The sequence below is a fragment of the Siphateles boraxobius genome, unplaced genomic scaffold (genome assembly GCF_051911475.1).
Source record: "Siphateles boraxobius isolate OS27281-9 unplaced genomic scaffold, OSU_SipBor_1 125, whole genome shotgun sequence".
In the NCBI taxonomy this organism is placed as follows: Eukaryota; Metazoa; Chordata; class Actinopteri; order Cypriniformes; family Leuciscidae; genus Siphateles; species Siphateles boraxobius.
This window is the reverse complement of record NW_027508728.1, coordinates 786,165-811,031: the sequence shown is the minus strand read 5'-3', so window position 1 is coordinate 811,031 and position 24,867 is coordinate 786,165. Positions and strand designations below refer to the sequence as shown.

General features: G+C 40.2%; 1 protein-coding gene and 1 long non-coding RNA gene across 3 annotated transcripts in view; both read right to left on the bottom strand.

The window, feature by feature from the left end:
* Positions 1 to 24,867, bottom strand: part of LOC143733204 (protein NLRC3-like) — a 261,767-nt gene that overhangs the window by 152,007 nt on the left and 84,893 nt on the right. The gene's annotated exons all lie outside the window — the stretch shown is intronic.
* On the bottom strand, positions 2,394 to 3,850 carry LOC143733387 (uncharacterized). Its single transcript, XR_013201339.1, has 4 exons — positions 3,799 to 3,850; positions 3,636 to 3,723; positions 3,434 to 3,546; positions 2,394 to 2,476 (listed from the first exon to the last, which is right to left on the bottom strand). It is a non-coding gene; the product is annotated as an uncharacterized LOC143733387 (long non-coding RNA).

Here is a 24,867-nt window from a genome sequence, read left to right as displayed (position 1 = left end):
ATCGCGCGTTCATTTGTTTTGGGGGCGTGGCTTTGGAAGGAGCCGAGAAGGGAGGGGGTGGGAGTTAATGGAATAATGAGTTGTGTTTATTGCAGTCCTGAGAGGACTACAGACACTCGATTTTTATAATTTCTTTTCCAGAGTACTTACATTTTAATTATGCATTGATATATAAAGACAGTTTAAACAAATTTGGACAAAAAGTATTTTTGTGGCTTTCTACCTACAATACCTTTAATGTAGTGGGTAGAATTTTGACGATGGGTCCTGTCTCGACTTTTTGAATCTTTTAGAATCGCCTCTGACCGCTTCAGAGTGGCTGTCTACGAGCATACACAAACATGTCCTTAAAACAACCCTTAACGTTCGTTTTCAAAACTGTGCAAGAAGGACTATTGCAGTTTATAACACAGCAGGTAGACGGCATCTTGAACACTGCGTTCTTCCCTCCATGCAATCAAGTCTGGCGCATTCTGTTTGTGCCGCGGATTCCCAAAATGCTTTGCGTTCACCACTGGTAATACGTCACGATGACGTCACATTAGCAATCTCTATAGCATTATTAAATGATGGATGAAAAGACCAAGGGACAAAATCAAATCTATAAATCTTCAGAAAAAGTTTATACTTGTCCTTCACATAAAATGAGACGGAAAGGCATTTACCTGAAAGCTAAAAATTAAATGTACAGTTAAGCACTATGAATAGTAATTTTTTAATAGTGCATAAACACATTCAAATACAAAGGTTTGGACATCATCCATAGTAAAAAAATAAATAAAATAGAAGTGATGCAGAGAGCTAATGAGAGTGTTAAGAGAGTGTGAGTGTCAACGGAGGTTGAAGCAGGATCCAAGTCCAGTAATTCTTTATTCCTCAAAATCGGGAACCAAACAACCACAAATATAGCAACGACAACAGACAAGGAACAGACTGAAACACAGGGCTTAAATATACAGAACAGATCAGGGAAACCGAGACACAGCTGGGACAAATGAACGCATAATGACTAATTAACAACACACACCTAAACAGAACAAACAATTAACCAAACACCATGGAAACAAACAGGCAGGGGGTGGGGAACGACAGAACTGAACTAAATTCCAGAACACAGACAAAGGGTGTTTCTCAAAACCAAGAATGCAAAGAACGGACTTGTGTTCTTGGGGAGAACGCTCTTGCTAGTTGTTCTTGCAAGAATGAACTCACAAGGTGACGAGCACACAGAACGCTGCTGACAGTTTGAGACGATGTGTTCTTGCTGGTATTGCGCAATAATACCCCCGCACAGACGCCGTCTGCAGTACCCAAACATGACAAGAATTATTGACGATAACAGCCCGGCTTTATCGCCCAAGCTTACCCTCAGCTCAAGAGATTACTACTCTACATACACTACAATGTAATGTTCATAACAATAAAGCAACGCCTGTCTCCTTTTCATTCTGCTTCTGTTGTTTGTTTGTGTACATCACTAGCCAACAGCGGGGGAAAAACGGCGGTAATATAAATTGTCTCTGGTAATATTGACCGGCCTCTCTGCTTCCCGCTCCTTCCTCGAATGCCGAAATGAATGCTGGGATATTTCTGCCGTCAAGTTCACACAAGTTACCAACCGATGCATCCTCTGTAAAATGGCCGTGTCAAGAACACTTCCGGGATTTTTAACCGTTCTTGCAAAATGCAAACTTGTGTATTGGGACAGTACTTGGGCAGCGACTGATGACGTTTCACAAGTCAACAAGAACACAAGTAGAGACAAGAACACATATTAAGAAACGGCCAAAGACATAACTCAAAACAGACTGACAGTGTCACATAGAGACAGCTTACAGAACTTATAGAACAAAGATACATCTCCTCTGTAAAAAGTGGTAACCTGCTATTGTTATGTAGAGAGCTATTTCTACCAGTCCTTCTTGGTGTAGCGTAATATATTTTGTTTGAATCAGCAATATTGATTGTTTCCCCACCATTGACAGATTGTCATTTATGAGACACTGTTTTAACGACAAAGACTCTGATCTTAATTTTGATATAGTGTTTGTGCAGATAATCATAGAAACAATATTGTGGGGGCCATGGAAGATGGGTAAAAATCATCAAATTCAGGTGGAGGTTTTAAGTTTTAATAAAAATGCTGGCGGTGAAGGAGTTAACATGCTGCATTTAAATAAAATAATTTAAATTAAATTCTACCATCACATGAAGCACAATTTTTTCCAGGTACCATTTATTCAGTGTAGCTATCATCTGTTTAAATAAAGGAAACAACAAACATACCAATGAGCGCATTCACTTTGATGGAGTCCAGTGCTGTTTTGGTGGTTTTTTTGCCCGTTAGACTTGATGTCGCCAGAGCCTCATGTCCAAAAATGACAACAGCCAGCTCCTGGGTAAATACTGACATTTTGGTCTTAGACAATCTCTCGAACGCCCTTTTTGGAATGGTGATTCCTTCACCCAGGGACATCTATTTAGATAACAGTAAAAAACAAAACAATTGTGTCAGAAGTGTGTGTGCGCGCATCAATGACATTAACATTGGCTATATTATATATACACTTGCAAAAAAAAAAAAAAAAAAAACTTTTCAGGATACTGCAAAAAATTAAGGATAATTTGCTAAAAAAAAAATTAAGTAAATCTACATATCTCTTTTTGGTAAAAAAATTTAAACAATGTTTGGCTTTTTCAACGACTTAGAAACAATTGATAAACATGCAACTGTGGAACAGTTAAGGCATAGTTCACCAAAAAATTTAAAGTTCTGTCATGATTTCCTTATTCTCATGTTGTTCCAAACCACTCATATCTTCCTTTGTGTTTGGCAGGATAAAGAAATGTATACAGGTTTTTTACAACTGAAGGCTGAGGAAATGACCGAACTTCCATTTTGGGGTGAACTATCCCTTTAAGACACTACCAGTTATAACCAAAAGTTTTTTTTTAACACGAACTCAGCGCTTCACTTCAGAAGGACTTAATTAACCCCCCTGAGCCTGTGGTGCACTTTTATCATGGATAGAAGGCTTTGATGGACATTAAAAAATATATATATACACATTGATTCTCACTATAAAGCTGGGAAGAGCCAGGACATTTTTAAATATAACTCAGATTGTATTCGTCTGAAAGAAGAATGTCATATACACCTAGGATGGCTTCAGGGTGAGTAAATCATGGGCTAATTTTCATTTTTGGGTGAACTATCCCTTTAAGACGGACCTTTGTACTAACTCAGATAAACACCTACATAAAGACATTTAAAAAGTTAATTTTCTTTTTTATACTGCTCAGTTTATATTTTTTGTTCACAACATTGTCGATAATGTATTTAATTTTAGTAGTTTGCTTACATTTAAGCATAATGTATGTGTTAATGTATAATATGTTAACATGAGAAACATGTCTGTGCATGTATCCATACCATTTCTGCTGGTGGTGATACAACTTTTGTATGTTGCACTTCACTTGATGAGGCTGGAGCTACCTTCATGGCCGCCACTATATCTTTTAGTGTTTTTACTACCTTTGGCAACTCTAGTGATACAAACATGGTGAACATTATATTGGTTTAAAACTCATGTGTTTCGTCAACTATAAAACAAACTACACTTCATCATAAATACCTTTCAATGCACTGAGAATTTCATCGTCAAGCTTTGGTGTCTTTTTTGGGCACTGTGATGAGCTATCATCCTCACTTTCTGTTTCAAGCTGTAAGAGAAAAAGATTTTAGCATTGTGTTTAATATAAAATAATTATTTTTATATTATTTATTGCAACACTTACATTTCTTAGTGGTTCCTGCATGGGAGAGGATTCTGCATCAATGGCTGTTGCGTCTGAGTCTGAGTCATAAAGTGGTGGGGCCGTGTTAGGATCAGGTACTTTTTGTTTTCTCAGGTCCTCCTTCAGGGCATCAACCATGTGTGTGGCTGCCTGTTTTGTCAGGGTCTTAGCACAGGACAGTGTCAAGATTAAGATTTCAAGACAATCTATCACTACAAAGTAAGAATTTTGTGAGTACAATAAATATAAGAAAGAATACTGTCCTTCAACCAGAAATGCAAAAGCTGTCATACTTCTGTGTCCCTTTTTCAAGTTTTAAGTTAAAGCACTATCTACAGCCATTGTATGGAAACGTTTAATCTCTATCATTGTGAAATAATCATGTGATATAAGTGTCTTACATTCGGCTGGTTACATTAAGTAAAATAATAATAATAATAATAATTACAGCTCTTGTTAAGTCTCTCTTGTGTGGTTGCTTTGGTATAGGGGTTGAATCCGTCAGTTCAAGTGCCTGTAAAATAATAATAATAATAATAACATTAAACATTTTTTATTTATTATAGCCTATTAGTAAACAAACAACAGATTTAAAAAAGAAAATTGCCTGTCTATTAATCAAAATAAATGAATTTATTTATATTTTACATGACTAGAGGTAACCAGTAGCGGTATTAACATGGTAACGTGGCATCTGACGCACAGAAGCCAATGACACATGTTGCTATGCTTAGTGACACTGAAATTCATTGGCATGTGCCACTGACAATTTCGAGACACACTGACATGACACCTGACTGACACTGAGTTACAGTAAACCTTTATTTTTTAAATGATGCTGCATGGACATACACCAGGAGGTGTAGGTCTTCAGCATCATGTTGAAAAAGTTTTACAGTAACGGATAACATGTTTAAAACACATATGACTGACTTTAATGTGTTTAATTTAAAATATCACTAAATTAGGCTATTTATTAAGGATTTAGTGTCACAATTATGTCAGTAAAGCTGCTCAACTCATCTGCCAGTCACTACTGGAGGTGTCACAACATACGGACATGTTCTGCGACTCAGTGTCAGGTGTCATGTCAGTGTGTCGCGACAATGTCAGTGGGACATACCAATGAATTCCGAAAGTGTCACTAAGCATAGCAATATGTGCCATTGGCTTCTGTGCGTCAATGCCACGTCACATAATGTATCTAATTAAACTGTTTTCCTACATCTGACTCATTTAGTAGGGTGAACCTCTAAGGTTGTTGCTTGTAGTAATAGTTTCTGAAGACCAATTAAGAAAATATAGATTTGAAAATCTTTATAATTTGGCAATCCCAGATTGCTTTGAAATGCACAAATGCACCTTTGCTGATTTCTTTGGATTAGCTCGTAATCCAGCAGCTTCCATGCGTGAAGTTTTGAAGACAACCTTTACAATTAGAAGAAGTTAACAAGTAAGTTAAACAGTGTAGGCTATTTGAATCACACAGTTGGAACACAGTATCTGATCACTGAATTACAAGGCACTTAACATTTATTTAATCACTTATTTCATGACATTTAACTTCTTTATACCTCTGTTACTTGTAAATAGGGATAAAACAAATTCTGTCTGCAGAGTTAAAAATTGTATACTGAAATGTTGTATTAATTCTTAAAAAATCACTTTGTTCTGCCTAATTAAAATTATGAGGGGTTTTTTCAATACAAAATATTACTACTATGACATCAAAAACCATAAAGGAATTTCTTTTAAGCATCAGTCAAATTAATATTCTATTCTACTCCTTGGAAATGGAAATTGTACACATTTTAAAACAGAAACACAATATAAAGTCAGCACTCAGAAAAACGTTTTAAATGTATTATCAACTGTAACATTACTTTAGTAGAATATGTTTTTAGCCAAGTACAAATGTCTATTCACATTAAATAGTTAACTTACACATACATTATGTGGGGGGGGGGGGGGGGGGGGGGGTAAATATATAAAAATTTATATTATTAAAGTATTTTACATACCTTTCCTTTCCTCTGAGTTTTCATCTCCAGTCAATCTTTTGAAAGGGTCACACAATAAATCTCACAAGTTGCGGATCAAGTCGAAGTTACGTTAGTTTCAGTAAAATAAAGTGCAAATTACAACTCGACAGACATCGAAAAACGAATGTATTTTTCTTTTACATTTATCGTTTTATCAAAACGTTGAGAGGGGGTAAAATCTTTGCGTGGCAGGGGGAGCTGCCACTCGACCAGTCACAGATATGCGCCTGCCACTGTGCGCCTGCCACTCGACCAGTCACGGATATATGCGCCCGCCACTCGACCAGTCACGGATATATGCGCCCGCCACTCGACCAGTCACGGATATATGCGCCCGCCACTCGACCAGTCACGGATATATGCACCCGCCACTCGACCAGTCACGGATATATGCGCCTGCCACTCGACCAGTCACGGATATATGCGCCTGCCACTCGACCAGTCACGGATATATGCGCCTGCCACTCGACCAGTCACGGATATATGCACCCGCCACTCGACCAGTCACGGATATATGCGCCTGCCACTCGAACTTACACAATATGTAATATATGTTTTTAAACCAAATGCAGCGCATATCCCCTGAAGCCAGCGGGAGCCAGAACGGTACGCACAATAGGTCAATATTCACCATTAACCAAACGCTTTTCGCCTGACTTACAACTACTACCAGCTTTTTTTAATCCTGAGCACCAGTCTCGTGAGGCTTGCGCCTGCCTCAAAATCTCTCACTGTTTTAATATACAAGACAAACCCACAGACAGTGCGATGCTGATCTTATTTTACCTATTTCTCATCTGATCTTATATTTTATTCGCTCTTTATATCCGTATATGGAAGTGCGCTCGTGGCTCTATTAATCGCGCCAGCCACACGATCTCTCACTGTTTACACCTATCAGACACTCCTAAAGATACACAAGAGCACACAGACAGTGCAATACAGATGTTATTTACCTATTTCTCATCTGATCTTATATTTTATTCGCTCTTTTTATCCGTATATGGGAGTGCGCTCCTGGCTCTATTAAGCCTCGCGCCAGCCACACCAGCCACACGATCTCTCACTGTTTACACCTATCAGACACTCCTAATGATAGAGGAGAGCACACAGACAGTGCAATACAGATCTTATTTACCTATTTCTCATCTGATCTTATATTTTATTCGCTCTTTTTATCCGTATATGGGAGTGCGCTCGTGGGTCTATTAAGCCTAGCACCAGCCACACGATCTGTCACTGTTTACACCTATCAGACACTCCTAAAGATACACAAGAACACACAGACAGTGCAATACAGATCTTATTTACCTATTTCTCATCTGATCTTATATTTTATTCGCTCTTTTTATCCGTATATGCAGTGCGCTCCTGGCTCTATTAAGCCTCGCGCCAGCCACACGATCTCTCACTGTTTACACCTATCAGACACTCCTAATGATAGAGCACACAGACAAGTGCAATACAGGTCTTATTTACCTATTTCTCATCTGATCTTATATTTTATTTGTCTCTTTTTGCCCGTGATGAAGCGCGTCTCGATCCTGGCTCTTATCACCAGCCACCAGATATCTCACTGTTTTCATCTACCAGACACTCAGATTGATACACGAAAACACACAAACTTGCGTCAAATCCTGCTCTTATTTACCCCTTTTCTCACATTGTCATCTTATATTTTATTCGCTCTTTTTGCCCGTGATAGAGCGCGTCTCGATCGGGGCTCTTACTAAACTTCACCAGTCACCAGCCACCAGATCTCTCACTGTTTTCATCTACCAGACACTCGGATTAATACACGAAAACACACAGACAGTGCAATCCTGCTCTTATTTACCTTAATGTCATCTTATCTAATATTTTATTTGCTCTTTTTGCCCGTGATAAAGCGCGTCTCGATCGTGGCTCTGACGTCACCAGCCACAAGATCGCTCACTGTTTTCAGACACTCGGATTGATACACTCGACATACAAACAGTGCAATCCTGCTCTTATTTACCTATTTGACATCTTATCTTATTTTTTATTAGCTCCTTTGTCCCGTAATATGGAGCGCATCTCGTGGCGCGCCAGGCACAAGATCTCTCACGTTACAGCGCCTGATATATGGAAGCTTATGTGTAGCAATATTCAATTTGAAATGCAACATGCAAAATGATAATGCAATATGTAAAATGACAATGCAATATGTAAAATGGCAATGCATTTCTGTATTTAAATTTACATTTTCCATTACATTTGTGCAACGTTTGGTGCAAAATGAAAATGATAATTCAACTATATAATTTACATTTGCCATTTCATACATATGTTTTTATATGTAAATTGAATACATATTTTAACGCTTTATAAGTTGCAAAATTAAAATAAAAATGTATTAAAGAAATTATTAGATCTGTTTAAAATGTTCAAGCAAAAACTGTAGCAAAATGATAATTTAAATGTTATTTTTCTTAATTGCATTTACACTCACAGTTAAGACACTTGCGATTGCATTTTCATTAAATGTCCCGCAATGAATGTAGCAAAATTCAATGTGCAAATTGAAAATGCATTCCGAGCCGATCACGCCCCCGCCCCGCCCCCTCTCTCCCTCCCGCTCTTGTCAATCACTGCGTGAAGTTGGCCCCGCCCCCACCCAATGCAAAACGTCGGCAAAATAGGCTCAATCGTTTTTACTTCATTTGTGCTGTTACTTTGTTTTATTGTTTGTGCTGCTTCAATTTTTTAGATATTTAATAGATATTTAAAGAATATTTATAGGTCATTCTGAGGTCACCCAGCCACCCACATCCTCCAAATAAAATAGTCTCGTTCGTTTGTGCCGGTTAAAGTTTTGTTTGTGCAGCTTCAGTTTTTAAAATATTACACCAATTATAGACGGTGGCATCGAAACCCATCAGATTCCGTGATGGCCCTATATATTTATAAATATCTGATCAATATGCTTTATAAAATAGAAAAGGGAGATGGTTAAACATCAAATGAGTCACTTTATTGAAGATTACATTCAGATATGGTGAAATAAAGAGCGGACACATTTTCCAGGATGTAAAGGCTATGAACCGTCAGATTCCGCAACACATAGCTAGTATATTAATATATCTTATCAATATGCTTAATAAAATATAAATGGGAGATGGTCATACATCACATGAGTCACTTTATTGAAAATTACAGTCAGTTTTTGAAGAAATAAAGAGCGGTCAAATTGTTTGGTAGCTATGAATTTGACCCGTCATATTCTGTGATCTCAGAGTAGGCCAATGCATGTGTAAAGAAAACCTGTAGGATCTCCAACATTATTGGGTAATTATAGTTAATATTAATAAGAATAAAGTTAAGCATATGTGTATCAGACAATGAGGATATTTAATACAAAACGAAACAAGCATTAACAGAGTCCTGCATCAGACAACAACACCACAGCATAATGATGACATCAAACGGGTGATAAGGCAGAACATTCTCCCAGACGGTCCAACAACCCACTGGTTCTATCACCTGCAGACGCCGCGTAATAATCTTCGGAAACACTACAATTTCTCTGTTCACGATCCTCTTCATCTGCCAGTAAATGTACGCTCGTATCAGCTCTGCCGCCGCCACGTTTCCTTCCAACACCTCAAAATGTTGCCGAGCCCCGTCTTGATGCAGTGATTGACAAGAGCGGGCGGGCGGGAGGGCGGGAGGGAGGGAGGGGGCGGGGCGGGGCGGGGGCGTGATTGGCTCGGAATGCATTTTCAATTTGCACATTGAATTTTGCTACATTCATTGCGGGACATTTAATGAAAACGCAATCGCAAGTGTCTTAACTGTGAGTGTAAATGCAATTAAGAAAAATAACATTTAAATGATCATTTTGCTACAGTTTTTGCTTGAACATTTTAAACAGATCTAATAATTTCTTTAATACATTTTCATTTTTATTTTGCAACTTATAAAGCCATAAAATATGTATTCAATTTACATATTAAAACATATGTATGAAATGGCAAATGTAAATTATATAATTGAATTTTCATTTTGCACCAAACGTTGCACAAATGTAATGAAAAATGTAAATTTAAATACAGAAATGCATTGCCATTTTACATATTGCATTGCCATTTTACATATTGCATTATCATTTTGCATATTGCATTTCAGATTGAATATTGCTACACATACCCTTCCATACTATGGACATACTGATACTCCGATTGACATATTCTGAAGGAGAATGTTTTTGACCACTCCATTAAGTTTTGTTTTGTATAAAGCATTTGCTTAAAATGAATTTCGTTTTGTATAAATTGTATCTTAATTTTAATCAATATTTGATCAACCAATTCCCTGGATTTAATTAAAAAAAGAAGCAAATATAGCAGACAGGCCTATAACAATAAAATCATGACAGTTTTGCATTGCACGTTCCTCACATGCATGAGAAATATATCTAGTATCTAGAAAGGTAGAAATGTCTAGCCTAGTTTTAAACGAAACAATTCAAAACAAAAATAAATAGGCTATACTCTCAGATTATGTAATCCATATGAAATGAGCATTTCTCTCCGCGCGTTCACTACTGCGAAGTTGGCAAGTCCAACTTCATCTTTGTAGCCAACACCGTCACAGAAAACACTTTATGGATGGGTGGAGGTGGTGGTTGTCACCCCGTGCCACCCACACGCTCACTAAATAACCTATCTTATTAATTGCTCGATATCTGAAGCTAAAAAAATGTAGTCGAGTTACGAGTATTGGTTGTAGAAAAGGTGTATTAATTGAAATCAGCCATCCCCACCCAAAAGTGTATACAGGTAGCCTAACTACTTAAAAAGGTACTTAAACAATATTTCATAAACCACAATGTAATGTTTAAATATTCAATTTACTCACTTGACTTTGACATGTTCTGTGACTGACAGTTTGTTCTCCTGCACCATTTCTGGATGACAGGCAGCTGTAAAACAGTGAGAGATCTTGTGGCAGTACGCTAGAGGCTGACGCGACGAGCCACGAGACGCGCTCCTTAACGGGCAAAAAGAGCTTATAAAATTATTAGATATGATGACAAAAAGGTAAATAAGAGTAGGATTGCACTGTCTATCAATCTGAGTGTCTGGTAGATGAAAACGGTGAGAGATCTGGTGGCTGGTGATGTAAGAGCCAGGATCGAGACGCGCTTCATCACGGGCAAAAAGAGCAAATAAAATATAAGATAAGGTGAGAAAAGGGATAAATAAGAGTAGGATTGCACTGTCTGTGTGTTTTCGTGTATCAATCTGAGTGTCTGGTAGATGAAAACAGTGAGAGATCATGTGGCTGGTGGCTAGCGCCGCTTAATAGAGCCACGAGCGCACTCCCATATACGGATAAAAAGAGCGAATAAAATATAAGATAAGGTGAGAAAATGGGTAAATAAGATCTGTATTGCACTGTCTGTGTGCTCTCCTCTATCATTAGGAGTGTCTGATAGGTGTAAACAGTGAGAGATCGTGTGGCTGGCGCGAGGCTTAATAGAGCCACGAGCGCACTCCCATATACGGATAAAAATAGCGAATAAAATATAAGATCAGATGAGAAATAGGTAAATAAGATCTGTATTGCACTGTCTGTGTGCTCTCCTCTATCATTAGGAGTGTCTGATAGGTGTAAACAGTGAGAGATCTTGTGGCTGGTGTGGCTGGCGCGAGGCTTAATAGAGCCAGGAGCGCACTCCCATATACGGATAAAAAGAGCGAATAAAATATAAGATCAGATGAGTAATAGGTCAATAAGATCTGTATTGCACTGTCTGTGCGCTCTCCTGTATCTTTAGGAGTGTCTGATAGGTGTAAACAGTGACAGATCGTGTGGCTGGCGCGAGGCTTAATAGAGCCACGAGCGCACTCCCATATACGGATAAAAAGAGCGAATAAAATATAAGATCAGATGAGAAATGGGTAAATAAGATCTGTATTGCACTGTCTGTGTGCTCTCCTGTATCATTAGGAGTGTCTGATAGGTGTAAACAGTGAGAGATCTTGTGGCTGGTGTGGCTGGCGCGAGCCTTAATAGAGCCAGGAGCGCACTCCCATATATGGATAAAAAGAGCGAATAAAATATAAGATCAGATGAGAAAAGGGGTAAATAAGATCTGTATTGGACTGTCTGTGTGCTCTTGTGTATCTTTAGGAGTGTCTGATAGGTGTAAACAGTGACAGATCGTGTGGCTGGCGCGAGGCTTAATAGAGCCAGGAGCGCACTCCCATATACGGATAAAAAGAGCAAATAAAATATAAGATAAGATGAGAAATAGGTAAATAAGATCTGTATTGCACTGTCTGTGTGCTCTCCTCTATCATTAGGAGTGTCTGATAGGTGTAAGTGAGAGATCGTGTGGCTGGTGTGGCTGGCGCGAGGCTTTGAGCCACGAGCCGAGCGCACTCCCATATTAGGATAAAAATAGCGAATAAAATGTAAGATCAGATGAGAAATAGGTAAATAAGATCTGTATTGCACTGTCTGTGCGCTCTCCTGTATCTTTAGGAGTGTCTGATAGGTGTAAACAGTGAGAGATCGTGTGGCTGGTGTGGCTGGCGCGAGGCTTAATAGAGCCACGAGCGCACTCCCATATACGGATAAAAAGAGCGAATAAAATATAAGATCAGATGAGAAATAGGTAAATAAGATCTGTATTGCGCTGTCTGTGGGTTTGTCTTGTATATTAAAACAGTGAGAGATTTTGAGGCAGGCGCAAGCCTCACGAGACTGTTGCTCAGGATTAAAAAAAGCTGGTAGTAGTTGTAAGTCAGGCGAAAAGCGTTTGGTTAATGGTGAATATTGACCTATTGTGCGTACCGTTCTGGCTCCCGCTGGCTTCAGGGGATATGCGCTGCATTTGGTTTTAAAAACATATATTACATATTGTGTAAGTTCAAGTGGCAGGCGCATATATCCGTGTCAGGTCGAGTGGCGGGTGCATATATCCGTGACTGGTCGAGTGGCGGGTGCATATATCCGTGACTGGTCGAGTGGCCGGCGCATATATCTGTGACTGGTCGAGTGGCAGGCGCATATATCTGTGACTGGTCGAGTGGCAGCTCCCCCTGCCACGCAAAGATTTTACCCCTACTGAAAACGTTTGTGAATATTTTAGTAATATTTACCTTAATGCGTCAGGATGGAAATGCACAAAAATTTCCGTCGTCGACTCGTTACTAAGCTAACGTTAGAGGATATTTTGACTCTCAACTTGACCAATTACTTGACATTCGATCATGCGCCTTCACGTCATTGGCTGGTTTGTATTCAAAATTTGACCGGGAAATTTGGTTCAATGTTGTAGAGATAATTAAAGGAAAATTTAAAAATCGTTAAGTTAGAAGTCCATTATGAATCGTACAAAAAGGAAGTACAAAACATATATAAACAACGATGAACCTGAACCAAGGACAACCAAGTATAAAAAAAAAAGGTAAGTAATTATTATTACTATATTATTATGTTGTTGATGAAGTTGTTATTTTTTTAGTTCTATTATTTTTACCTTTATAAGGCTAAATATTTTTTACTTAATATTTAAAGAGGTAGGCTATAATGTTACTCTGACACATATCTCATTTTATATGTCAGGTTTCAAATAGAAGGACCTATAAATATTTCTTAGAAAAAGAGAACATAATATGTTCACACCTTTTCTGCACACAGTACAAGGTAAGAATTTGTCTCTTTTTTAATATGCCCATTTTTGCTGTTATTGTTTTTTCATAAACATTTTTATGCAATTGGTACATGCAAAAGTTACTTTAATTTATTATATGCAATAAAATTAATTTATAGATACACACGTACATAAACACAAATAAGTTTTAAATTTAATAATAAGTAATCAATGACGTTATAATGTCATAATGTTATTTAATTTTTGTCTGAGGTCATAAATCAGTCACTTTGATAGCCTCATTGTGAAGTTACTGATTTATGACCTCAGACAAAAATTAAATAACATTAGTATTACCTCATGTAGAAAGCCAGTGCTACAGGCAAGTATGCTTCCAATTTTAAAAATCACGGATGCAGATTAACATAATTATTTTAAATATCCTCAGATGTCTTGCCTTTTGATATGTAATACATGTAAGATTTTGGAATGAGCTTTTGCATTTATTGTCTTGAAAAGACAAAATTTATCCATATCTTTAGTTTAACTTTGTGATGTTAGATGTGTTAACGTCAGAAGCATGTTTTTACTATAATCGTTTGGCTGGATTTTTACCCTCAGTGCAGAAGACCACAGGAGAGAGACACACACCCATATATTATCAGAGATTACACCATTATTGACATTTTATATACTATTCCATATATACGATCATACAGACAACCTTACTTGATGCACGCTATGAGGAGAATTTCTCCCAGATTGATCCTATGCAGGAGCCACCCGAGCCATTGGAAAGCAACACATCACAGGTAATGTTACACACATCATGTGATGGACCACATCGGTTTACAGTGACACAAATACACATCAATGCATGTTAAAAGTTATGAATTATTTACAAAAATAACACTAGAATAGCAACAGCAGCACATTGTAGGTATTGTGACACGATTGTCATTTGTGTGTGCGTATTTGTGTCACTACACTTTTGAGAGACAAATGTCTTTACATATATAGAGAAGTATGATGATAAACAATATTGCGAGCGCATATTACTGGTCCTAACCATTTAAAAAGGCTTCTAAAATAACTAAAACATGATTTTAATTAGTGTTTTGCAAGTGTCCTAGCCTTGGAAAACCCAGACAACTTCCGGCAAAATTAGATTCTAGATAGATTCTCATTCAAGCCCATTTCTAATGGGTCGAAATCGAGGCACCAATCAGAAACGTTGTGGCGGCTTTACATGATGACTACAGCGCAGCGACGGTGAAGCAGATTTTGTACATTACAAAGATGGATTACGCCGTGGAAAATCACTCGTTCGAATCAGCTATCGCTGTTTAAAGCGATTTGAACGTTTCCTTTTTGTTAAAACCCGAGCAAAGAACAACACTCGCTCTGCATATGTCATATCCTTCATCGCTCTGATTGGTTTTAGCTCTATCCAATTGCGCCCAGAGGCCTTTGAGCGACGTCCGTTGGTGACGCCCCTTTGGAAATGATTTGTCTATGAAGCTTTGCCAGACCATAACTCAGTTACTACTGAGAATGGTCTGGTTTTAACCAGGCTACAAGTGTCCTGGGTACATTTACTGGTGGATGCTATATAGTGAAACCAACATGTTTTTGTGTGTGTGACTGTGTGTGTGTGTGTGTGTGTGTGTGTGTGTGTGTGTGTGTGTGTGTGTGTGTGTGTGTGTGTGTGTGTGTGTGTGTGTGTGTGTGTGTGTGTGTGTGTAGTTTGTATACATATGTTTTCTTGAAACTTTACATTCTGTAAATGTCTTCGAGACTTGTGTTCAGTGGCAACTCCTGAGTAATTGTTTTGGTTTAAAGTACTTTTGTAATGTTCCTTTAATGTATTGAAATACCAAATTAGTCATACAGTTTACTACAAATCAGCAGTAACCACCAGACTGCCATTAATGTCATTAAAAGCTGCTGTGGTCTTGTAGATTATACATAGTATTTACTTTTTTAATTTAATGCAAAAATATAACAGACATTTGTTTTATTTGTTATTTATCATACAGACAACCTTAACTGAGCTTCACTATGATGAAACCCTGTCTGATGCCACCCAGAGTCTACCAGATCGAGTTGTAGATTTTCAAAGCAGCAAATCACAGGTAAACGCATTGATTATGGAGCCACTGATTATGGAGTATATATATATATATATATATATATACACACAGTGATATTTCTTTCATGAGATCATTTACCTAAAAATAATTGACTAATGTAATGAATGCTATTAATATAAACATGGAAAAATAACTACTTACAAATCTGTGCATGTCCTTAGGAGCCGTATAACGGTGATGAGTTGCTGTATCCTGGATCATCTCTTACCAAAGGCCAGAGTTTGCTGCTGTTGATGTCATATGTGTTACGACATAATCTAACAGGAGTTGCCTTAGAACATCTTCTAAAAATGTTTAATGAACATTTTCCAGGATTGGTACCAGCAACCGTATACCTTTTTAACAAATCATATGGTGAGTTTGGTCATTATGAGCCCCATTTTTACTGTGTGTCATGTTGTAACTAATTAGGAACAAGAAAGAAAAGCCCGATGAATTGTGCTGTCTGTAAGGCAGCATTTGATGCAGATGCTAATCTGAAAAATGGCTCTTTTTTTCTAGTATTGAGCTTGTCATCACAGCTCAAAGACATTCTTGAAAATCCAAGTTTAACTTTGTCAAGGCACACTACAGATGAGAAAGATGTAATAAATGACATACAGTGTGGAGCTGAATATAGAAAGTTGAGAGAAAATGGGCAATTACGTGATTGTGACATAAGCTTACTGTGGAATTGGGATGGAATTCCCATTTTCAGAAGCTCAAATTACCAGGTGTGGCCCATTCAATGTCAGGTCATAGAACTACGGCCAGCGGACAGAAAAAACAACATCTGTTTGCCATGCATTTGGTTTGGTGCAAAGAAACCTATCATGTCGGTTCTGCTAACCCCTTTTGTGAATGAGCTGTGTTCTCTTGAGAGGGAAGGGTTAATTTGGAAAGACTCACAAAATGTAGAGCATATTTCCAAGGTGTATGCACTAATATGTAGCTCTGACTCAGTTGCCCGCCCACTCCTAAGAAACACAAAACAATTCAATGGACAATATGGCTGTGATTTCTGCTATCACATAGGTGGAGGTCCTTATCCATATAGAAGACCAGAGCCTCTTCTCAGATCTGAAACAGAACATTATGACCATGCTATGGCAGCTACCGTACAACTGCCAGTCAAGGGTGTAAAAGGCCCAACGGAATTGATGAGATTAGAAAAGTTTCAGATAATTAATGGTTTTGTACCAGAATATCAGCACAGTGTTTGTCTTGGTGTCACTCGACAACTGGCAACTCTGTGGCTGGACTCCAACAATCACAACAAAGAGTGGTACATATGGTGGTACATGGCTATAAAACCTCCGGTAGAGATTACAAGAACACCCAGGTCAATACAAGACAGGAAATACTGGAAAGCATCAGAATGGCAGTCATTTCTTCTTTTCTATTCTTTGCCTATTCTAAATGGTGTTCTAAAGAAGAAGTATTGGAACCACCTGTTTCTTTTAGTTTTTTCTTTGCATATACTTCTTCAACAGCAGGTGAAACTCTGTGAAGTCAGTGTAGCAGAAATTGCACTGAAGAAGTTTGTGATTCAGTTTGAGGTGCTGTATGGTATTAAGAATGTGTCGTTCAATGTGCACCTGTTGACACAACTTGCAGACAGTGTTAAGAACTGGGGTCCTTTGTGGGCAACATCAACGTTTTCATTTGAATCTTTCAATGGTACTTTATTAAAGTACTTCAATGGAACTACTCATGTCCCTGTTCAAATAGTGAAGACATTCCTTAGGTGGAAGAGTCTGCGAAAAAGGGTGGAAAAATGTTTAGTCAACACAGACGATACACTGAAAGACCTCTTCACACAACTTCAAAATAGTAATTCCATGAGTTGTAAAGGGAAAAATCTGACTGGAAATGTCACTGTGTTTGGTCCTCATTCTGACACTGTAAGTCCATCACATGTCTTTGCCATAGAAGAATTGAATGGTGGTATAGTGTGTAACTGTACATCCTACACCCGTTTCCTAATCGGTGAGACACTGTATCATGCAGAGGCTAACAGCAGATTAAAGAAAAGAAATAATTCTATTGCAGAATTAAAAGATGGGACATTGTGTAAAGTTTTGAGCTTAGTTTCTTATGAAACTGTCACCAGTGCTTCAGACAGTGATGGTGGAAAAAAATGCTGTGTAGTCGTGCAGAATCTTGGAAAGTCAAGAAGACCATTGTGTAGGGACATTCAATTGAATATCTCATCCAAGTTTGTGTATGAGGTGTCTGAAAACAGTTATGTGTATGCTGTGAACACTGACTCATTTAAAAGGAAATGTGTAATGGTAAAATTACAGAACTGCACATTTGTCATACCCCTCCCAAATAATGTAGAAAGGGACTGAAGGGTTTGTAGAGTATAGCTGAATTGGGTGAGAATACCATAGAAACTAGATTTAAATTACACCATCAGAAACATGCTTTTCGTGAGAATGAGAGAGACTTGACAAGCTAAATGGTTTCTTTGACTGAATAGAAATGTTAAAACAATCATTTGTAAAATTTTGTTGTATATACTCAATGTAACTAATAAAGGAATAAGTGTATTATAACACATGTAAGTTCTGAGATCATTTTTAAAAAAAAAAAACATATCAACCAGCTATGCCGTGTGCTTTATGATTTAGAAATTTTAGACTCTGTGAGTTCACAAAACTTGACTCATTCACCTAACTAAAAGTCAATAATTTTTATAGTCTAGTCTAATTTAAATTAAATGTATTTTAACTGAATTTATATGTAAATTAATTTTGTTTAGACTTTTTAAATTTTGCTTGCAATTAATGTGTTTAATTGACTTATAACAACATATTGATATTAAAAGTATTCTGTACACAGATGTAAAGTACAATACATTATTATTACATTAAGAATTGATAAATGACATTTTAATTGTCAAATATGTAGAAAACTGACACTTAATTTAGTTCATAGAGCAGGAGCTGATAAAAATGTCAACAATAAGTATACTGGAGTATACTGTATAAGCAAATGTACTGCAGTTTAGAGGCAAAATACATTTCAAATGCATTAATGCACACAGTATATTATAGACTAAACATTAAAAATACAGTAACAAAATAATTTTGGACAACACACTTGAGTTGACATTAAAATCAGTTATTTTCCATGTTTTCCATTAAATTTAATATTTTATTTAGTATATTAGTCAATACATAAACATAACTGTACTTATTTAAAACACTATAAAATCATAATTATTTAAAAATGTATGTTTAAGTAAAACTTAAGTAATTTTTTTTTTAAAAGTGCATTTGTGTGTTTAGATATATTGTCATGAAAGTGTACTTTCTTTAAGTAATATTTAATTAGACTATAACAAAGTGCATTTTTTAAAAAGTGCGTTTAAGTGAGTTTAGAAATATTGTCATGAAAGTGTACTTTCTTTAAGTAACAATTAATTAAACTTTATTAAAAAGTGCATTTGTGAAAAGTGCACTTAAGTGTGTTTATAAATATTATGATGAAAGTGTACTTTCTTTAAGTTAAACTTAATTTGACATTATTACAAAGTGCATTTTTAAAAAGTGTACTTTAGTGTGATAAGAAATATTGTGATGAAAGTGTACTTACTTTAAGTTAAACTTAATTAGATATGACTACAAAGTGCATTGTAAAAAGTGTACTTAAGTGTGTTAATAAATATTGTCATTAAAGTGTATTCCCTTTAAGTATACTTAAGTGGACTTTAATTGTAATTATATTATATTATCTGCAAGTGCACTTTTCAAAAAGTATACTTTTATTATTTTAAGCACACAAAAAGTACACTTTCAATACAATTAAGCACACTTCTTTTTCACAAGGGTTTGCCTTTCAAAAGAGGCTCATGTATATAACAGTAAGCTTGGGGGGTGGACTCATTTAAAGTAATGTAATCGTTTGGTTTTAGCCAGGTTTCTGTCAAACACAGCCCATCTAGGTTATAATCTGAAATCATATCATTAAAGGGGTCTCAGAAAGTGAGGACCGGCCAAAAATCCCTCACTTTACTCTCTTTGTCCTCACTCCAATGGTCTAAAACTCAAACTGGTCCTCTCAGTCTTTAGTTCACAAACAGCACAACTCTGCCATCTGTGAAAATCAAAAGCAGTTTCAAAAACTTGTTTAAAAAGAAATATTCTTCTAATTTTTTACTATCATTAATGTAGGTCCACAAGAGAAATATTAAGCCAGTAAATTAAGATAGACTTCGCTTTACCGTTATATTCATCGTCGTCTCTGAGAGAACGCGGCATTAATGCAGCGACAGATGCTGAAAGCTCAGTCCGTTTCTACTTTCACTTCCAGGGAATGAGCGTGTTTACATGCACGTTCTTAACTAGATTATGCTGAATAATAGTGCATCCAATCGCACAACAACTATCTGGCATGTCGTTTACACCTCAAAACACCAACTTTTGTATATTAAAACTGGCGATGTCCTGGCAAGATCTTTGATTAGTTTACTGGGTTTCGTTGCTAGAGAACAACGTTCTTGCCCCCCAGCCAGTACTTGTGACGTCACGTGCATAGTATGAATTGGTATATGTTTGTCTCTTATTCAGTGATATAATTTAGTTTGCCACCACGATTTGGCGTTTACGGCAGGATTCGTTGGATGTGTCTCTTGGACCCGAGAGCGGGTGGTGTTTGGCTATCTGGACTGAGCTGTTCCAGGTCTACCTCATAAACTTGAGAGACAGGGGGCGACCGCAAGGGCCCAGGAGGGACACCACTGGAACCATCAGAAGAACTGAAGTGGCATAAGCTCAGACTGCTAAGAGACAACATTTTAATTATATAAGGTACCAGAGGGATTGACTCAGGATGGTCGAGGGAACACTATGGTGACTAGAATGGGGATATTACTCGAGTGGATTTAGTTAATCCACGGTAGTCTAAGACTACTAGGACTAAACTGTAGTGGGGGAGACGCCGAGGGTCCCGTTGACCAAACCGAGCAAGAGTTTCCCTTTCCCATTTGAGGTGAAAGTTGGATCTCTCTAGAGATGTCTAGAGTTATACAGGAGCGCCGAAAGAACACAGAAAAGTTCTGACCATCATGGAGAAGTCCCAGAGTAAAACTGATCAATGGGATACACCAGTGTTTTGTCTGATGAGAAAAGCATATGGGATCAAATGTTTGAGGGTTATTGAAGGATTAATCAAATACCATGATTTCCCTGGAGAGGGACCTTTAAGTTTCACTAGACCAACACGCTACAACCCGGTTCCTCAGAGACGTCGGATTCAGTGGCCAAGAGTTGCGTCGCACAGTAAAGAACTTATCTGAAGCAGCAGAAAGGAGCAGCAACTGGTTGTGGTTGAGACGGAAAGATTCTAGCTGGCTGTGTACAGGCCGCCATGCTACGGTTTCGTAGATTTCTTGAAAACTTGAAGAGTCTGTTGGTTTATTTGTATAGGTTGTATAGTATTTACAGTCATTACGTTCCTGTGTATATTGCATGAATGACGGGTGGTTGGGCAGATATTGGGTTTTGTGGTAGGTGGTATGCCATACGGAACCGTTGCCACTGAAACTGCATATTAATGCACCAGTGGGGCTCGACAGCCTTAGTCAAACGGGTTGGCGCGTATGGTTGGGTTGCGGAGAGATTGTGAGATTGTGGTTAGGTCTCAGCAGCAAGAGGGAAGTAGAGGTCAGTAAGCTGGGCTGAGTTGAGTGGGGGACGGAGGCGGGTGACTCTGGGATGCCAGAGTCACTGTCGAGCCCTCTTGAGGTGTCGTGGGCTAGTCGATGAAACACTGAGGACGGAAGGTGCCCACTTGAAGACCCTAGAGATGTTCCCTACTCCGCTCAATCCAGAGGGTTGTTATGGGGGGACCACACTGTGGTTGTAGCCGTTGTGTGTGCTGACGCGCAATACACTGCAGCTATTAACACCAGGCAGAAGGAGATTCACGTCACCAGATGGAAAGAAGCGTAAATGGATGGAGAAGCATAGGTTACTGTAAAGCTACGTCTTAGTTGGTGATTATCTTGGCGAAAGCCGAGTACAAATCAGAATGAACTTTTAACACCTACTCTCGTGTAATGGAAATCATGAAGATCTGGATACGTCCAGTGACTGCGGTGAATAGTGCTGCTGGCAACAAGAGAAAGACCTTGTGACAGCCTGGAGAGACAGCTGACAGGAGGAAAGAGACCCCAATGGGGCTGGTAAGGGTTAGCTACCCTTGTCGGCAGTATCCAGCTCTGGGTTTACAGGATGCTGGAGACACCCGCCCAAGGCTTCTGAAAAATTAAAGAGGAAAATACCCCTAGAGTCTGCGAGAGCAGGGGCGGAAGATGACTCAATGGTGGACAACATGGTTAACGACTTTGGAATGGAAACGGATATGAGTATGGAGAGTACTTCACAAAAGACTAGTTAAGGTTCTGCAGTTAGCAAAGCCATTGAACTCCAAGTTTGTGTCTGTGGCTGGAGCAAGGCGACAACGGTCAGGGGTTGGAAGGTTCATCAAGGGAAAATGAAATGCTTGAGGGAGAAGGGACAAGGGCCTCGCATTGATCAGTACTTCTTACGAAGTCAGTCAAGTCAGTTGAATGAAATCCAGCGACAGGAAGCAAACCACAGTCCGCAAGATATCAGCACCCCTGTCATAGAGGAGAGGAGGGTTTGCACAGTTAGTGATGAACACATTGATTCTTGTGAACCCGGTCAGACTAACCAGCATAAGAGAGAAAAGAACCTCAACGGGCATAGGCCTTGTGAGAAAACTGCATGGGACATGGTAAACACAGATCTATGCTTTGCATTGGAAAGATTAACTGTCACATGCCTGTCCTGTCTTGTGTTGCACATGGGTGTTTTGTTATTGTGGGCCATGTGCTCTTGTCCTTGTCTGATCCCTCCCCCTCGTTACCTGATTATTGTTTGAGTTCTTCCACCTGTCCCCTCTTGATTTGTTCCCTTCTTAAGTCTCCTCTTGTTTGCAGTCTTTGTCGGATCGTTGTCTAATGTTTTGTATACGTCTCCTGTTTTCCCGTGACCTCCGGTATGTTTGATTTTGAAGTTGTTGTTTTGTTTTATATTATGTTTTTCCCCCTTGTGGGTTTTTGTTTTACTTTATGTTTCTTTTATTAAATAAATCACTATTCTTTTGCAATTGAGTCCTCACCTAGTTTTCTTTAGTTGTCACGTGACATAACGATCCGACCAAATGAGGACTCAGCGGAGAAGAGGGGCCATGCCAGGGACTGTTCACGCTCCGTTTGCCCAGCGAGAGACTGTTCACGTCATGTCTGCCCAGCGAGAGACTGTTCACGTCACGTCTGCCCAGCGAGAGACTGTTCACGTCACGTCTGCCCAGCGAGAGACTGTTCACGTCACGTCTGCCCAGCGAGAGACAGTGCACGCTCTGTCTGCCCAGTCAGAGACGGAGCACGTCCAGTCTGCCCAGTCAGAGACGGAGCACGTCCAGTCTGCCCAGTCAGAGACTGAGCACGTCCAGTCTGCCCAGTCAGAGACTGAGCACGTCCAGTCTGCCCAGTCAGAGACTAAGCACGTCCAGTCTGCCCAGTCAGAGACTGAGCACGTCCAGTCTGCCCAGTCAGAGACTGAGCACGTCCAGTCTGCCCAGTCAGAGACCGATCCGGAAATGCCCATTTGTGTGGCCGCCAAGGCACTTACGGACTATCTGGAGCGTCTGGCTCGGATCCTGGACATGTCCGTGTCTGCTGTTCCAGAGCCGGAGCCAGTGTCTCCTGTTCCACAGCCGGAGCCAGTATCTGCTGTTCCAGAGCCGGAGGCAGAGCCAGTGCCTGTTCCAGAGCCGGAGGCAGAGCCAATGCCTGTTCCAGAGCCGGAGGCAGAGCCAATGCCTGTTCCAGAGCCGGAGGCAGAGCCAATGCCTGTTCCAGAGCCAGAGGCAGAGCCAATGCCTGTTCCAGAGCCAGAGGCAGAGCCAATGCCTGTTCCAGAGGCAGAGCCAATGCCTGTTCCAGAGCCAGAGGCAGAGCCAATGCCTGTTCCAGAGCCAGAGGCAGAGCCAATGCCTGTTCCGGAGCCGGAGGCAGAGCCAATGCCTGTTCTGGAGCCGGAGACAGAGCCAGTGCCCGTTCCAGAGCCGGAGGCAGAGCCAGTGTCTGTTCCAGCACCAGAGCCAGTGTTTGTTTCTGTGTTTGTGTTTGTTCTTGTGACTGTTACAGTTCTTGTGTCTGTTCCTGAGCCGGTGTCTGTTCCTGAGCCGGAGGCAGAGCTAAGGCCTGTTCCAGAGCTGGAGCCAATGTCTGTTCCAGAGCCAGCGCCTGTTCCAGCGCCAGAGCCAGTGTTTGTTTCTGTGTTTGTGTTTGTTCTTGTGACTGTTACAGTTCTTGTGTCTGTTCCTGAGCCGGTGTCTGTTGTTCCTGAGCCGGTGTCTGTTGTTCCTGAGCCGGTGTCTGCGGTACCTGAGCCGGTGTCTGCTGTACCTGAGCCGGTGTCTGCTGTACCTGAGCCGGTGTCTGCTGTACCTGAGCCGGTGTCTGCTGTACCTGAGCCGGTGTCTGCTGTACCTGAGCCGGTGTCTGCTGTACCTGAGCCGGTGTCTGCTGTACCTGATCCGGTATCTGCTGTTCCTGAGCCTGAGCCACCGTCGTGGCCACCCGAGGGGTCTTCACCGCCCTGGCCGCCCGATGGGGGGTCTTCACCGCCCTGGCCGCCCGATGGGGGGTCTTCACCGCCCTGGCCGCCCGATGGGTCGTCTGCTTCGCCCTGGCCGCCCGATGGGTCGTCTGCTTCGCCCTGGCCGCCCGATGGGTCGTCTGCTTCGCCCTGGCCGCCCGATGGGTCGTCTGCTTCGCCCTGGCCGCCCGATGGGTCGTCTGCTTCGCCCTGGCCCCCGATGGGTCGTCTGCTTCGCCCTGGCCGGCCGATGGGTCGTCTGCTTCGCCCTGGCCGCCCGATGGGTCGTCTGCTTCGTCCTGGCCGCCCGATGGGTCGTCTGCTTCGCCCTGGCCGCCCGATGGACTGTCTGCTTCGCCCTGGCCGCCCGATGGACTGTCTGCTTCGCCCTGGCTGCCCGATGGACTGTCTGCTTCGCCCTGGCCGCCCGATGGACTGTGTGCTTCGCCCTGGCCTCCCAGGACTAAAGGTTTTGTCCCTCCCGTCCCGCCCTGGTCTGTCCCTCCCGTCCCGCCCTGGTCTGTTCCTCCCGTCCCGCCCTGGTCTGTCCCTCCCATCCCGCCCTGCCCTGGTCTTATGGAGCGTCTGGTAGCCGCTCCGTAGGGAGGGGGTAATGTCACATGCCTGTC